The following is a 17,337-nucleotide window of genomic DNA, read 5'->3' on the forward strand; positions in this document are numbered from 1 at the left end:
GCAGATGTTTAAACAAAAACAAATCGCTATTTGCCTATATGAAAAAGGGCACCGGCTATATTGAACATAAGGTCACATTATAGAATGATTAAAAAGAAAATTTTAAATGTCATTGTAACTAGGCACCAGTAGCTCAAACTTGTAATCCTATCTAAATAGGAGACTGAAATCTAAGGATGGAGGTTCCAAACCAGCCCAGACAGGAAATTCTGTAAGAAGCTTCTCTCATTAACCACAAAATAGTTGGATGTGGAGATGTAACTGAAGTGGTAGAACACTAGCCTTAAGCAAAATAGTTGAGGGACAGTGCCCAAGGCCTCAGATTAATCTCTAAGACCAATACACACACACACACACACACACACACCATAAAATTGGATTGAGCCTAGCATGGTAGGGGGTGTGCCTATAGTCCCAGGTGCACAAGAAGCTGAGGCAGCAGAAATCAATTGAGACCTTTTACTAAAACAAACAGCACACAAAGGCATTAGTTGTTCCCCACATCAAGCTGGAGGGCCCCTATGGCAATAGTTAAGATAACAGTCTTGATCTCTATCCATTTCAGCTCAGATAGTACACTTGTGAGTAAACAAATCTTTAGATGATTACACATAGGGCCTTCAGTCATCACAGTATGTATCAGCCAGCATTAGTGATTAGACACTAAAAATGCAACATTATGTACCTCTAAGCTGGCAAGACTTTCAGATGATCAGCCCAGAAAATGTCTGATATCCACTACCTAGAAACACACTAAAGAATCACATCATACCTGTCTTGAATTTCTGACTAATAAAATTATGAGCAAATAGTTGCTTTAAGCTGCTAGGATTGGGGTAATTTGTTACATAGCAGAAGCCAAGTGAAGAGGCTGGTTACAGACACAAGGGAGATACAGTATTTTTCCCACTCATCCCCCCCAAAAAATTAAAGAAGTTTTTGGGGGTTTTTTGTTTTTTGTTTTTTATTTTTTGTTTTTTTTTCTTCTTTCTCTTCTTCATCTTCTTTTTTTTATTTAGTTTATATTTTTGGTACCTTATATAAAAAATTTTTTTTCTTTTCTAAAACTTTTTTCAATCTTTAATCTTTGCCTTTTTTGATAAAAAAATGTTTTCCAGAAACTTTCTTTTCCTCTTATAATCTTTATTTTGGGGATACAGGAGTGTTCGGTTTTGCTTTCTTTTTTGGTCTTCTTTCTCTTTTTTTTTTCTCTTTCTAAATTATCTTTTTGTTTTTTGTTTAGCTCTACTGAACTTCTCATCTTTTTCTTCTTCCTCTCTTATCCTTTTCACCTCCTCCTCTCTTTCGTTCTTCTTTATGTGACTTAATTCTTGTCCTGCACACCCTCAGATAAACGTGTAGTTGACTATTAGACCCTTTCCCCCATTGTGTATGCACTTAATCCACAAATTTATTGCTCAAGTCAAAACCTCTAAGACTTAAATTGCTTAATAGCAGTACTACCTCTTTATACCTATATAATATTTTAAGCATTTTTATTTTTAAGTTTTTCACATCTCCTTTATATCCCTCCCCTTCTCTCAATAAATTCACGATCTTATCGAAATAGATTGTTTCTTAAACTTAAAAATTGGCAAAACCTCCCATGCTCCTGGATTGGAAAGATTAACATCGTGAAAATGGCAATACTTCCCAAGGCTATCTACAAATTCAACGTGATACCTATCAAAATTCCAAGCTCATTCTTCAAGGAAATAGAAGAGGCAATCCAAAAATTCATATGGAACAATAAAAGACCCCGAATAGCAAAAACGCTCCTCAACGGAAAGAACACTGCTGGAGGAATATCAATACCAAATTTCAAACTCTACTATAAAGCCATAGTAATCAAAACAGCTTGGTATTGGCATAAGAACAGACCTCAGGACCAATGGAATAGAATTGAAAACCCAGAAATGAACCTACAGACCTATAGCCATCTAATCTTTGATAAGGGAGCTTAAAAATAGAACGGAAGAAAGACAGCCTCTTCAGTAAATGGTGCTGGCAAAATTGGTTAACTACTTGTAGAAAACTAAAGCTAGATCCTTATATATCACCCTGCACCAGAATCAACTCCAAATGGATCAAAGACCTCGAAGTCAAAGCAGACACTCTGAAAACATTACAGGATGGAATAGGAGAAACCCTAGGTCTCCTTGGCTCAGGCCGAAATTTTCTGAATAGAGACCCGGAAACACAACAAATCAAAGAAAGGTTGGACAAATGGGATTGCATAAGGTTGCAGAGCTTCTGCATGGCAAAGGACATAGCTAGCAAGATCAATAGAAAGCCCATGAATTGGGAGAAGATCTTTACTAGCCATACAACGGACAAGGGTCTCATATCTAAAATATACTTGGAACTCAAAAAATTAAATCCCCCAACAACAAATCCTCAAAGAAACAACTGCCCAATAAATAAGTGGGCGAAAGACTTAAAGAGAAACTTCTCTGAAGAAGAAAGAAGGATGGCCAATAGACACATGAAGAAATCCTCAACCTCCCTAGCCGTAAAAGAAATGCAAATCAAAACAACATTGAGATACCACCTCACTCCAGTTAGAATGGCAAAAATCAAGAACTCTAACAACAACAGATGCTGGAGGGGATGTGGACAGAAGGGAACCTTACTTCATTGTTGGTGGGAATGTAAACTTGTTCAACCATTTTTGGAAAGCAGTATGGAGGTTCCTCAAAAGACTCCACATAGAACTCCCCTATGACCCAGCAATCCCACTTTTGGGCATTTACCCAAATGTTTACAAACAAGACCACACTAAAGCTACCAGCACAACTATGTTTATTGCAGCATTCTTTAAGATCTGGAACCAACCCAAATGCCCCTCAGTAGATGAATGGATCAAGAAAATGTGGTATATATACACAATGGAATTCTATGCCTCCATTAGAAAGAATGACATTGCCCCATTTGGTAGGAAATGGAAAGACTTGGAAAAAATTATATTAAGCAAAGTAAGCCAGGCCCAAAGAAACATAGGCCCCATGGTTTCCCTTATTTGCAATATCTAGTATATGTATGAGTCAAGCAGAAAAGGTCAGATAATGTGATGTTAGGAAAATGAACCATTAGATATGTATTTTAATGTTTTTTTCTTTCATGCATGTGTTTCTAATGCATTTATAAGATTATTTCTTTGTTGCTTTGTATGTCCCTCCCCCACAGTATGACCCCTGCTTTCACTATATTTGATGTCAGTATAACTTGTGGAGGAGATGGGGAAAAACAAGTCGTTTAAGGATACAGGTGGACCAGTTGCAACAATGAGAAGTACAAGTTGTCATGTCCATAACGCTCTTTACAATGTCGGTGCTGGGGGGGGGGGGAGAAGGATTGGGATTGGGACTGGGGGGGGGGAGGCTGGGAAGGGATGGGAAGGGTAAACAAAGGAGGAGGTTGCAATGCTTGGTAAGAAATGTACGCATTATCCTGCCCATGTAATTGTAACCCCTCTGTACAGTATGTTCACAAATAAAATCAAATAAATTAAATTTAAAAAATCACATTAATAAAAGGACACATTACATATTTACCTATCAGGTCAGCACAGAATACACACAAGAATTCAGAGTAGCCTACATCATAAGACACTGGAAAAGCTGTTTACTAGACCCTTAAGAAGTACCTGTATCTCCTTTCTGTTATCCTAGTAATGGCCTTAATCTTTTAGCTTTGTTTAAAAGATTTAAAACTGCCTTTTGAATGACCATCTATTTCATAAAGATTCCAGAGTTTAAACCTTTCACCTCTGGCTGCACAGAATAAATCAGTAGTACCTGAATTTTACACTTAAAAAGTATGTATGTGGAATGAAAGGGTACAGAGTATAATGCAACGCAGGCAAGTTTCAACAGATCAGGGTGACATTTAGCCAATGATGCAAATGACAATGTTAGGTGACATGGAAAGACCTAAACTAATCTAGAAAGGTGCTTATTGCTAAACCAAAAAGACAGAAGTTTGACAGGTCATAATTGCCAAGTGAATGAACACATTAGGATTGTTATTTCAGAGGTCACGTGTCTTGCTATCCAAGCACCAACTATGTCTATATTTTCTAACATGCTTAATGCATGATATATATCACCCCATGCACAAGCACATATACATACATGCACACAACCAGTTGTTTTCATTCTAGTGATTTTTATCTTTAGATTTTCTCTCACACTTATTCAGAGTCTTCTGTACTCTACGAGACCAGAACCTATTATATTGTCTAAAAGAAGGAAGAGGGATGGAAGAAGAAATTTAATTCCCATATCTTGAGTCTTTCACTATATTCTCAGAAGGGGATTTCTACATATATATATATATATATATATATATATATATATATATATACACACACATATACACATACACATACACATATAACTATATATGTATATATACATATATATATAAGTGTGTGTGTATCTGAACACAGTAATCTTACCTCAAAATATACAGATGCTTATTTTAATAGATGGAAAGACCAAGTAAGAGCTTTGGCTAATGAGAAAGCATTGAAGCATAACTGTATTCAGTACTATACATCTTCTTCTGAAGTTGCTTTTTATTCAAAATAAAAATTTTTAGACTTCTTCGAAGATGGCTGAGGAGTAGCTGGGGGCTAACTGAGACCTCATGAAGAAAGCAGTTTTAGTGTTCCAGTGAAAAACCCAAAGCTAGAGAGTCACACCAAGTGAGCCGTTATAGTACAGAGAGGAAAAATTCAGGCAGCCTGTTTAAGGAGACAGATTTGAGCACATGCCAGTGACTGAGGTGGCAGCATCTGTGACTGCCACCATAGCAGCAGACCGAGCCTGAGAAAAAGGTGCCAGAAACAGAGCACAAGTGGCTTCTACTCACCACCAATGGGAACTGACAAGGATCAGAAATCTTCATCCTGCTGACCACGGATGGATGCAGATAACAGATGGCCTGAAAAACCAAGGGAAAGGTGGGAGTACCCCAAAAGACATTTCCACTCCTTCTCACAGAAAAGTTTTTGGAAGCAGCTCTTTGGAGGTAGCTCTACCCCTACTGCCCGCCCCTAGAAGAACACCATTGAGATTCCACCTCACCCAGGTTAGAATGGCTAGAATCATGAACTCTCACAACAGATGCTGGAGGGGATGTGGCCAAAAGGGAACGCTATTGCACTCTTGGTGGGAGTGTAAACTTACTTATTCAACCATTCTGGAAAGCAGTATGGAGGTTCCTCAAAAGATTACACATAGCCAGCCAGCCCTATGAGCCAGCAGTCCCACTTCTGGGCATTTATTTAATCAAATTACCATAAACAAGGCCACACTAAAGCTCCCAGTACAACTGTGTTTATCGAAGCATTATTCACCATTGCTAAGATATGGAATCAACCCAGATGTCCCACAGTAGATGAATGGATCAAGATAATGTAGTGTGTGTGTGTGTGTGTGTTTGTGTGTGTGTGTGTGTGTGTGAATTCTATTTTTCCACCAGAAAGAATGACACTGCACCATTTGTAAGGAAATTGAGAGACTTTGAAAAAATCATATTAAGTAAGCCAGACCCCAAAAAATATAGGTCCCATGGTCTCCCTTATTTGCACAAAATAAGCAGAACATCTCAATAGCTATATACCTATGACCAGATAAGATGATGCTAAGTGATGAACTCCAAAACATGGATACAAGTTGTTTTCCTTTGTTGTTGTTTTTTAAGGTACTATGTGATTTTTTGTTTCTTTGGAATATTCTTCCCCCTATGTTATATCCCCTGTTGTCACTGTATTTGACTTGGGTACCCAGGTATTGTATATGTTTATCTGAATTAAGGAAGGGAAGGGGAAAAACAGAATGGTAGGGGGACAAAGACAAGGGGGGAACCAATGTAACAGAGATATTCCCAAGACAATATGTTGGAAATAATGTGTACAACTTGGGTGGGGGGATTGGAGGGAGAGGGAAAGTAGAATAATAATGAGGGAAGTGGTAACAAGTTTGACAAGAAATGTACTTATTACCTTATGTAACTGTAACTCCTCTATATATCACCTGGACAATAAAAATAAGACTTCACCATTTATTAATTATGAAATGATGAAAATATATTAAAGAAAATCAATTTTATAGTGAAAAATAACAATTGGTGGTCAGATAGGCCAAAGACTAGATAAGCTTATTAATGTTGATCCTAGAATTGGAAGTTATGGACAATAGCAGCAAGGACACAACATATTGTCTACTTTTATCTCTAGAATTACTTAATGGATGATCTTTTTACCTGTTCAAGAAACCTAACAGGTAATCCAGCACCAGGAAACCTGAGAATTGAGTACAAAGTAAGACTTTGTATCTAGTAAGGCCTTATATCAAAAAAAAAGAAACAAGATCCATTTGTCTGCTGTGCCCCTAAGCAAAAAAAAGACAAACGGATCAAGAAAATGTGGTATGTACACAATGGAATTCTATGCTTCCATCAGAAAGAATGATGTTGTATCATTCATAAGGACATGGGAAGATTTGGGAGAAAATTATAGTATGCAAAGTAAGCCAGACCCAAAGAAACATAGGTTGCATGGTTTCCCTCATTTGTCATAACTAGGAAGTATCTATAAATATACAAGTAAACAAGCTGGATAGTAAAAGACAAAATAATACACTTGGACATGATAAATTATACAGGACTCTAGACATTCACACAGTGAGACCTCTCAATAGCTATGTGCTTATGACCATATAAAATGATGTTTATCAAAATGGACTCAAAGAAATGGAAACAAGAGGTTTTATGCTACATTGCTTTTTTGGTTTTTCTATTTGTTTACATCTCCACTGTTGCTCTTTTTTATTTCTATACCTTTTGTCTTGTATGTAAGTTTATCTGTTGGGGGAGCACAGAAATGGTGGGACACAGAGTTCACAAATGTAGCAATGGTACTTACTAGACACTATGTTGAAAATAAACTATACAACTTGTCGGGGAGGGAGATCAGGATGGAAAAACTGGGAGAAAATAAGGAAAGAATTGACGCTGCCCCATTTGATAGGAAATGGAAAGACTTGGAAAAAATTATATTAAGTGAATTAATCCATGCCCAAAGAAACACAGGTCCCATGGTTTCCCTTATTTGAAATAACTAGTACATGTCTAGGACAAAAAAAAAAAGCTCAAAAGCTCTGTGCATATGATCATGTAAGATGATGTTAAGGGAAATGAACCCCAAGATAGGTACACGAGTGCTTTTCTTTTTCTTTCTTGCTAATGTTTTTAACAACATAATGCACTATGTGATTCTTTTGTTTCCTTTGTTTGTTCTTCCCCATGTTACAACACCTGCTTTCACTGTATCTGATTCTGGTGTCCTGCATCTTGTATATACATTTTTATAATTTAGGCAGGAGAAAGGATATAACAAAATGCTTAAATAAGGGTACAGGTTGATTCAGTGTAACAATGAGATGTACAAGAAACTGTATTGAAAACGAACTTTACAATTTCAGGGAGGAGGGAGGAATTGGGGAGCAGGGGAGAGGTGGTAATTGAATAATAAAGGAGAGGTAACAATGCTTGATAGGAAATGTACTCGGGGCTAGGAAGGTGGCTCAGTGGTAGAGCGCTTGCATTGCATGCCTGAGGCCCTGGGTTCGATTCCTCAGCACCACATAAGCAAAAAAAAAATTAAGTTATGGGCTGGGAAGGTGGCTCAGTGGTAGAGCGCTTGCCTTACATGCCAGAGGCCTTGGGTTCGATTCCTCAGCACCACATAAGCAAAAAGATAAAAGGCAGAAGTGGCGCTGTGGCTCAAGTGGTAGAGTGCTAGCCTTGAGCTGAAGAGCTGAGGGACAGCACCCAGGCCCAGAGTTCAAGCCCCACGACCGGACCCCCCCCAAAAAAAAAGAGCTAGGAAATGTACTCATTACCCTACTCATTTATCTGTAACCCCTCTGTACAGTTTTTTTACAATAAAATATATATTGAAAAAAGCAATGTACTCAATACTTGACTTACATAACTGTAACCCCTCTGTAAATCACCTTTAAAGTAACAATAAAAAGAAGTAGAAAATAGAGTGAAGAGACAGAGACACAAAGAGAGAGAAAGGAAGGAGATGGAAGGAAGGGAGGGAAGGAGAAAGAGAGGGAGGAAGGAAGGCAGACAGAAAACAAGGAAGAAAGAATAAATCACATGAAGTAGATAGAAGAATCCTGGTAACCTTGCACAATGTCTAAATTTAGGGAAACGAGTTTATTCTAAGATATGAAGATGTGACCATAATCTGAATGTTTACAATCGTGGTATCTAGCACCAAGATTCTCCCTAAAATAAATAATCTCAGAACTCTTTAGTTCTACCAATCATTATAATAGTTAAATCCAAGGTAAATAATCTTTAGAATACAGTTTAGTTCCATCCCATTCCACAGAATCTCCTACATCATCTTTTTTGTCCCCTCCACAGAATTTTCTGTAATATTGTAGAGGAAGTTACACTTCATGTATGTATAGAAAAATCCCAATAAAAACCCCTAATATTACAAATATACAACTAGTTAAAAAATAAGTTATTACAAAAATTTTCATATTGCTGTTACACTATCAAAAATTAATTTATTTGACAGAATCACCAAGTAGGTGCTGGTAGGAAACCATAAAGGGCAACTAATTGTGAGAGAGCAAACATCTCAACAAGACTTGGGAAGTGTCAGAAGTCAAGTTGGTTCCATTTGAGCTTTATTAAGAATGCTACAAAGGAGTCCTGTTTGTCTGTCTGTCTCTCTATACTCTTCCTCCTCCTCTACTCCACTTCCTACCCTTTTCCCTCCCACCTGTGAACATAGCACAGCTGGAGTCTAGAGTTGCTTGATGACTTTAAGGTCTATATACAATCTCAGAGCATTTGAAGGGGCTCAGGTCACAGTATATCCTATCAGTTTCTAACTAATTCCCCGTCCATGAGAAAAAATCTATTTACTAACTACCTAGCCTGAAGTCTAGATATCCTGAAACTTCACAGCCACCATTATACTCCATTGCTTCATATGACATCACTGGGCCTCATCATATGACTATTATTGTATTTAGATTTATAGTGCCTGATTCAAGTCAGTGAAATTCTTCTTCCAATTTTCTTTCCATACCTATAGTCTAAGACCTCTGAATTCTCCACATCTCTAAGAGTTTAGTCAATCCCCAAGCACTAGTCTTGAGTAATCATCCCTAATCACAAATCAATTTTTCTACCTTGCATTCACTACATCGCTCCACTTCCCCCCAAAATGAGTGATTATAGAGTCATTTATGTTAGCACACACCTATAATCCCACAATTCAGAAGATGGGGAATAAAGATGAGGAAATAAAAATGAGTGAATAAATATTCAAGGTGTATTGGTAAATGTTAAGAAAACCCTATCTCACAAAAGAAGCTCTATGTAATGGCATATACCTGTAATCCAAGCTACTTGAGAGGTTACAGGTAGGAGGCTAGAAGATGAAGGCCAATCCAGACAATGCTAATTTAAGACCTTACCTAAAAGAAAAAAAAAGACTTTAAGAAAACCCTAAAATCAAAAGAAAGGAGAGCCTAAGTGCCTAAGAGATAGATCCTTCTTGCTAGGGTGAGAAATCCCAATGATGACTTTTGAGTATGACTAGATTAAATTTGATTTTACTGACTTTCAAGGCTTTTTATGACTCAATATCCCATATGGCCAGTTGATTCAATACAGACTCAGGAGTACTCTAATCAGGCCCAAAACTTTGTAGATCTTCTTTCTAATAATCTTCTTTCCAATATTTCATATATATATATATATATATATATATATGTAAGTATATGTGTATATGTATATGTATATATATATATATATATCTTTACTTTTTAATTGTCAGCTGAAAACTATACATGTTTATGAGGTCCTGTGTGGTTAAATACAATGTATACATTGTGCAATATTCAAATCGCAGTAACCCTGTCTCCTCAAATAGTTATCATTTCTTTCTGCTAAAAGCATTCAAACTCCTCTCCTTGCTTTTTTGCAAACATGAAGTATATATTTTCATAGTCACCCTGCCATGAACACTATAACTTACTTCTACTACTGAATTATAACTATGTATATACTGGCCAAACTTTTTCCATCTCTCTATTCCCATTCCTATCTTCTATCTCTTATAAAATCACTGTTCTATTCTCAATTTCCGAGAATTTGTTAATTCCTAGCATGAGTGAGTTTATGCAGTATTTGTTTTTTTGTGCTTGGCTTATCTCACTTCACATGATCTCCAAAGGGCACAGTAATGTCAGCATCAAAGGGCAACACTCTTCCAACCACAATAGAAACCAGTTCAAATCTAAATTTTAAGTAGATAACTAGTGTCCTTTCAGAGAAAAGTCACAGCTTCCCTATAGCTCTAAACCCTCTGAAAAGCAACTGTACATTATCCAGAGGATAGGGATGAATTAATAAATCATAAGAAAACTATAAAATTATAAAAATCTCTACCTAAGTACTAAGTATATTAACCAGAGATTCCTAATTTCCCCTTCTCACTTACCCAGACTTCTTTTTTCAAACTACACAGGTGATTTCATTGTGCAACCAAATTTGATAATCAGTATGGCAAGCAATGATCCAACTGTTGAAATTTCAGCTTGAATCCATCTCAGGCCATACAACTTTGATCAGATCCCTTCTGTGGACCTTGTCTGGACCACTGCTTCTGTCATACTTTCTGAAACTCAGTACAAAACTTTGTTCTAAATATTGTGTTGAACAATCAGAAAATAGAAAAGCATTGGATGATACCAATATACTACAGAAAGAAAGGGAAGAGAATAAAGAAGAGGCTTGAGAAGACAGTATTTTCCTGGTTTAAGGTCTAGGACAATATCAGACTGATCTTCATCCAGGAGAAAATGAGCACCATAGCAATCAACATGTCTTTCAGCTCTTTGGAGTCTCATGCCTGCCCTGTGATAATATGCAATTTAGGCCTCTCTAAACCATAAAGAGAGAATTACAGGTTAGCTGATTGTCTTTTCATATGCAACCAAACATTAGAATTGCTTGCAACAAAAGTGTTTGCTACTCATGACTGTAAATTAAAGCAACCAGTTTAGTAATGTTTAACTATTGAAACTAATATTAAAGCATCTGTTTGCCCTCTTTCACAAGTTAACAAAAAAAGTACATTAGAGCACTGTGACATATCTCAATTGAAGAAACAAAATCCTTCCTTTTAGAATGACTGATTAATGAAATTTGAATTAAAAATCAACCTCAAAGAAATAACAATAACCTTATGAGGCTGGTACTATGGTTATTATCATCAGTATTTAAATAAGACTGTTTGAGACATACATATGCTGAGTGTCCTACATAAGATCATTCAAGCATTCATTGATAAACATAAATTTGGAATAGAGTTGGTCTGTCCCCATATTCAGTCTTAAAGATTATACCACAGTTCCTGCCATCAGTCTGTTCCCCAAAAGTCGCAGGAATAGCTTGAGGGTCTCCTGGGATCAAGCTAAAAAGAGAATCCAGGGCTTTGTTTGGCCAAGAGGTTCCTCAAAGCAGGAGTTAACTTCCATAGGAAACCTCGAAATCAGGGGAACAAAGCAGATACATGACCTAAAACAGACAATTAAGTCAAGCAAACCAAAGAGATAAGATTTCACAAGCCCCCAAATAAAAAACAAATACAAATGTCAGAAACTGAGCTCTGAAATAAATAAAAAGGGAGAATAAGTCTGGTTCCGGAAGCAGGGTAATTTGTATTCTCCTTATGTCCTGAGAAATGACCTAAGAGAAGTTCTCCCTTTGAGAAATAAATAAATAAATCTATTGATGTGCTTCAAAGTGTCAGAAAACTATAAACTCCACTCTTCCAAAGCTTCTTTGCTTCTCTGTTCAGAATAGGGAAGGTCTAATTCTGAAGAGCTCTTTACTGGCATGGACAAGGTTCTCTCCCATCTGAACAGTACATTCCCCATATTAAAAAAAAACCAGGACCACAGTTATTTACTTATAAATCATAGACTATTCAATTGTAGTATTTTGTGTGAGTGATGCTGGGGATTAACCTCTTGTAATTGCTAAACAAGCACTCAATACTGAGCCAAGTCCCTAGCCCTCATTTGTAACTTTTATCAGTTTGTTATTTGTCTTAATTGGCATTGCTTTTCAGGTCAAAATTCACCAAATTTCTTCAGCAATAGACTTGTTCCCTCTGGCCCCCTACTCTGCAAACTGCATTTTTCTTCACAGATTTAATGAAAAGAGAGCAAAGTTTTCAGGATCCTACTCAAATGCATTTTTCTTAATGAAGTGTTACTTTTTCAACTTTACTGAAAGTCTGACTCTCTCAAATTCCTATACACATTCTTTGTACCAATTAAAGGTATTCTCTGTATTCTTTATGTAAATTGCCTTGATTGAGGATACTATTATACCAGTGCAACTACCACTAATACTAGCAGCTATCCCTTTTTTCCCCCTCTGCTAGCTAGAACTGAGATTCAACTCATGGCTTAGAATTCTCAAGCTCTCATTTGACTTTTTTCCTCAAGATTGCTACTCTACCACTTGACCCATATCTTCACTTCCACCACTTTGCTGATTAGTTGAAGGTGAAAATCTCACTGGTTTTTCTACTCCAAACTCCCTGATTCTTAGACTGAGCCTCTTGAGCAGCTAAGCTTATACATGTGAATCACCAGCACCTGGGTTCACTTCTTAAGAATATGCTATTGGCCTTTTCATATAGTCACTTATTCAACAACCTGAAATGTGGTTGTTTTATGTCAGTAAATAAGAATCACTTTGAAAAACTATGAAATAATCTTGTGTAGAAAAGACATATTCTTATCCTTATTTTATAAGCGAGAATGTTAAGGTACTAAATCATTGACAATCTTGTCACGATCACAAACCAGTTAGCTGTAGAGATGTGAAGTGACTCCAGGCCTGACTTCTACATACAGTCATACTTACTGTATGCTAACTCACTTTCCCCATCTCCATGTAATAAGGCTGATATCATGTGAACATGGGCTGAAAGCAAAACAAATTATAAGCAAGAGAAAATATGTGTCTCTTCTGAGTGGAGGCATTTTAGAATATAGCCCTGGAAGCCACAAAACAGAGAGCCTGGATCTGAAAAGCATTACACAGAGCAGAGGTATTATACATCAGACCTTCGGAAAGCAAAAGACAACCCTTGAAGTGATGATCCCTTAGTTCTCCAGATAACTTGTTTTCCTTGTTGTCAATGGTTCCATCAGAACACATTTTAGCATTACTCTTACTAATGGAGATTCTCTAACCTAGTCTCTCAACCCTAGAACTTCTCCAAATTTTCACTCACCATTTCAGAGTACTTTTCAACTAACACAGGCAGAAAAAAGAAGAGAAGGAAATGAATACAGTAAAGGCTACTAGGTTCTTCAGTAGGGGCATAGAAATAAATTAACAGTTCAGATAGACTATATAAGGAACTCAATGGAGAACCTTACAAATCCTAATAGTAAAGCAGTTGTAATCTCAGATTCCACAAGATCCTCTCAGAGCAAGAGAAGAGGACTGAATGCAAACAAGTTATGCAGTTATCCTACTCCAACAAAAATCTCTTCTTGTCTTTCTACCTATTCTACATTTACACATTAGTTTCATTTCCTGTGTGTCAGTAAATCTTGTCTGACACTGGAATACAGAAATCAGAATAGCTTTTAAAAACAAAACAAATTCAGTCACTTACTTCAGGTTATTTTCACTTATAGTTCATTCACTTATAGTTATTCATTTCAGTTTCTTTAATGGTAGGCATTACCCTCTCTACTGCCTTTCCTATGCATTGGCCATAATAGATATTCTTTCTAATAATATTAAATTTAGAAATATTAAATGTGTTTGCCTCCCTCTAAGCAAATTCACCATAGTAATTTACACTATTCACAAAAAAACAAACTTATACACATTAGTTAATGGAAATATTTCTCACAATGGTGAAAAACTAGAAACCTCAGTGTTTTACACTAGTTATATTATATATTATATACAAAAGATTATCTCATAGTTTTTTAGTGATTCTTATTTATTGACATGAGACAACCACATTTCAGGTTTGTGAGTAAAATTTTAAGTTACAAAAATATCTAGATTTTGATTCTATTTATGTGTGTGTTTATAAATATGTCTGAGGACTATTGTGTGTATGGAAATACAGACAGCATAAAAATCTACTTCAGAACAATATCAGTTTTTTATTGGTAGGTTTTGAGATGCACTTCACTTTTATGCTCTTTGTTGATGCTTCTGTTTTAAATGTTCATATATCTTACATATGTATGTATATACATATATAATATATGAAGGAATAGAGATGTAGCTTAATGACAGTGATTATCTAGCATGCTCAAGTTGCCTGGCTCAATATCCACTAGCACAAAAAATGACAAAAGAATATAGTTTCGTATTGGGAAAATGTTTAAGCTGTATCTTAGTTGCCACTTTACAGCACACTAAAATTTCATGCAATAGAAACACAAAGTGACATAAATTAATGTCAGCAATCTAGTTTATTGGGATCACTTCTACCTAGTTTCTATAATAAGAATGTTGCCTGTTATTACTCAATCTATAATGAAAATAATATTGTGGTTTCAAAAGTACATTCAGAGTTAATTCTTTCACTTCAGATTTTTACCTTAAAGCATAAAGGAAGATTCTACATTCTACACATAGACCATAATTCCAATGAAGTTTTGGATAAAAATATTGTTGTAGAATGAGTTTCTAAGTTTTTCTCTTTCTGATCACATTTCCAGGTTATGAAGTCATAGATGTAACAGTACCAGAAATCTTACTGGCCATCAAATAAAAGGAAAATAAGAGAGGCTTTAAAATATATTTGTTAATACACCCAGTAGTATACCAGACAAGATATTTTGAAACAAGTTCTATTTACTTTACACTTCTCTTACCTGTTAAAGGACTTTTTCAAGTAAGAAATTAATAGGCAGACAAAATACATCATCAAGTTTTCTATTTTAAAATCTAACCACCAGAATTTAACAACTAAGATTCCAAAATAGGAGAGTAAACAGGAGAAGATTCTAAAATTCTATTGGAACCATATTCCACCAGAGTATGATTGAAGTTTGATTTTAGGGCTACCCCATCCATCAAACAGATGCTACATTAAACATAAAGTTGCTGAATAACAAAGTATTTGTGTCATTGGCTATTCTAATATACACACATCATAATCATCATGGTTATAACAATGAAGATTAATTTGTACTTTAAGTCATAATTCAATTGGTTGCATAGCTAATTAGGAAAGCTCTCATCCATCTAAATGATGACTTACAGAGACAGGAGTCTTCCATATTCATTTTAACATTTAGAAGATGCAGTTTCTGAGGTTACCACAGAACAGATGCTGGGGAATAAAATATAGGATTTTATAGACAGAGCTGGAAATAACATATACCATTTACACCTATGTGCCTTTGTCTAGAAGTTAACCATATTTTGCCTTGCTCCAAGAAAGCCTTGGGAAAAGGTACCTAGGAAGGTGTACCTAGGAAGACAAAATGGATTTGTGAACATGATAAATGCTGCTCCAGTTTGATGTTAACTGTTCTGATATTTATCTTTGTAAAACATATTATATACTATGATGATTTCTTTCCTTTTCTTTATGCCTCAAACTCATGTGGCAAAGGATCACTCACTGCTTTAAGTATAGGCCTAAAAGTTATATTCCTTTTCTCTTTCCTCAATGCTCCCACAGTCATATACATTCTCCTGGCTCATTTTTCAGCCTATGTCTTTATCACCACTAACATCAGCCAACGTGTTCAACTACCCTCTCCTGGAAAGAAATCTCTGCCTCCACTCTGACCTCAACTATAATTTTTCCACTCCATACACTGTCACCTCCACCAACACAGAAACTATAACAAATCTTCATTATCCTAAGATATAGTATCACTTCTTCTTACCTTTAAACCTCCGTAGGTTTACTTCAGGCTCTATACACTGCAACTACCTAATTTTCTGATCCTTTGGCTCAACATTACACTTCCACCAGTTGTGTTATATTCTGCCTCCATGATGTCTTTCCTGTCTGTAATTTTCTGCACCCTACTTTCCAGTCTCCTGTTCTCTATTAGCTAAACATAGGCTTCTGTAACAGAAAAACATAAACATTTCATTCTGCTGAAAAATTTCAGACTATTTTCTTCTTGTTTCATGGAATAACCAATAAATTCTCATCATCTAAATCACCCATCTCTGTAATGGCACACCAGAATTTCTTGATCCTCTCTAACTAGAAGTTGGTACTTGCTGTTGAGCTTTCCCCTATGGTCACATTCTCGCTCTTTTCTCCAACCTCTGGTAACCACCATTCTACTCGCAATTATGACATCAGCTTGGATGGGGTAGGGAAGTGGGGATAGGGAGGTTTTTTCTTTTCATCTTCTCCCAACAGTTAACACGATGTACTAAGTTTTGTTTTAGAAAGCTATGTTGTTTTAACTAAAGATAATAATAATGATAATAAAGGTGATCAGCAGAACAAAAAAAAATCAGTGGCTTGACAGAAGTTTTTTTTCTTCTCTACTAAAGTCCAAATTAGGTATTCATGATAGTCAAATAGCTCTTCTCTTGATGCAGGAATATGGATTCTTCCCTGGATTCTTCTTACTTTTGATACTTGGTTTCCAGTGTCACTACTGCAAGAAGAGAAAGGATAGTGGTTAGGAGAGTTTTATAGACTGGGTCTGAAAAGTGGACATATCATAAGGCTGACAATATTACATGGCTAGAACTCATTTACATGGCTACACTTAAAATTTAAAGAAGGGTATGAACTCAGACAAAGGAGAGTGGATTTGAAATAAAGCTTTCCATTGACTCTTTTCCTATCACTCCAGCTCCTTCCTCCTCTGCATACTTTTGGTATTTTCTAGTACCTTTCTGATATGCTGAATCAAACTTTGAACTGGGATCTGTTAAATATCTCACAATATCTCCTACAACTATAAAAGTTCTCTGCATACTAAATGAGTTCCTTACATATGGACTGAGGAGACAAACAATAATCTCATAAGAGCTATTAAAATATATATAGGCATTTCTTTATATTCCAAATGGTCCCAGACTTCTAAAAATTGAGTTTGGCTCTATACATTTGATTGGTGTTTTTTCTTGCCACATAGCCATACATTTGCAATATTTTAAAATATGGAATGCTTCAAGCAACTTGTTTGTTATCCTTGTACAGAAGCCATGCTAATCTCTGCATCATTTCAATTTTAGTACACAGTATGTGTT

At 36.0% G+C, this 17,337-nt stretch overlaps 1 pseudogene; it reads right to left on the reverse strand.

Annotated features, from left to right (window-relative positions):
• Nucleotides 1–17,241: 17,241 nt before the first annotated feature.
• Nucleotides 17,242–17,337, reverse strand: LOC138835358 (U6 spliceosomal RNA; annotated as a pseudogene).

This window comes from Dipodomys merriami, unplaced genomic scaffold (assembly GCF_024711535.1).
Source record: "Dipodomys merriami isolate MVZ:Mamm:240054 unplaced genomic scaffold, mDipMer1.0.p SCAF_233, whole genome shotgun sequence".
Lineage (NCBI taxonomy): Eukaryota > Metazoa > Chordata > Mammalia > Rodentia > Heteromyidae > Dipodomys > Dipodomys merriami.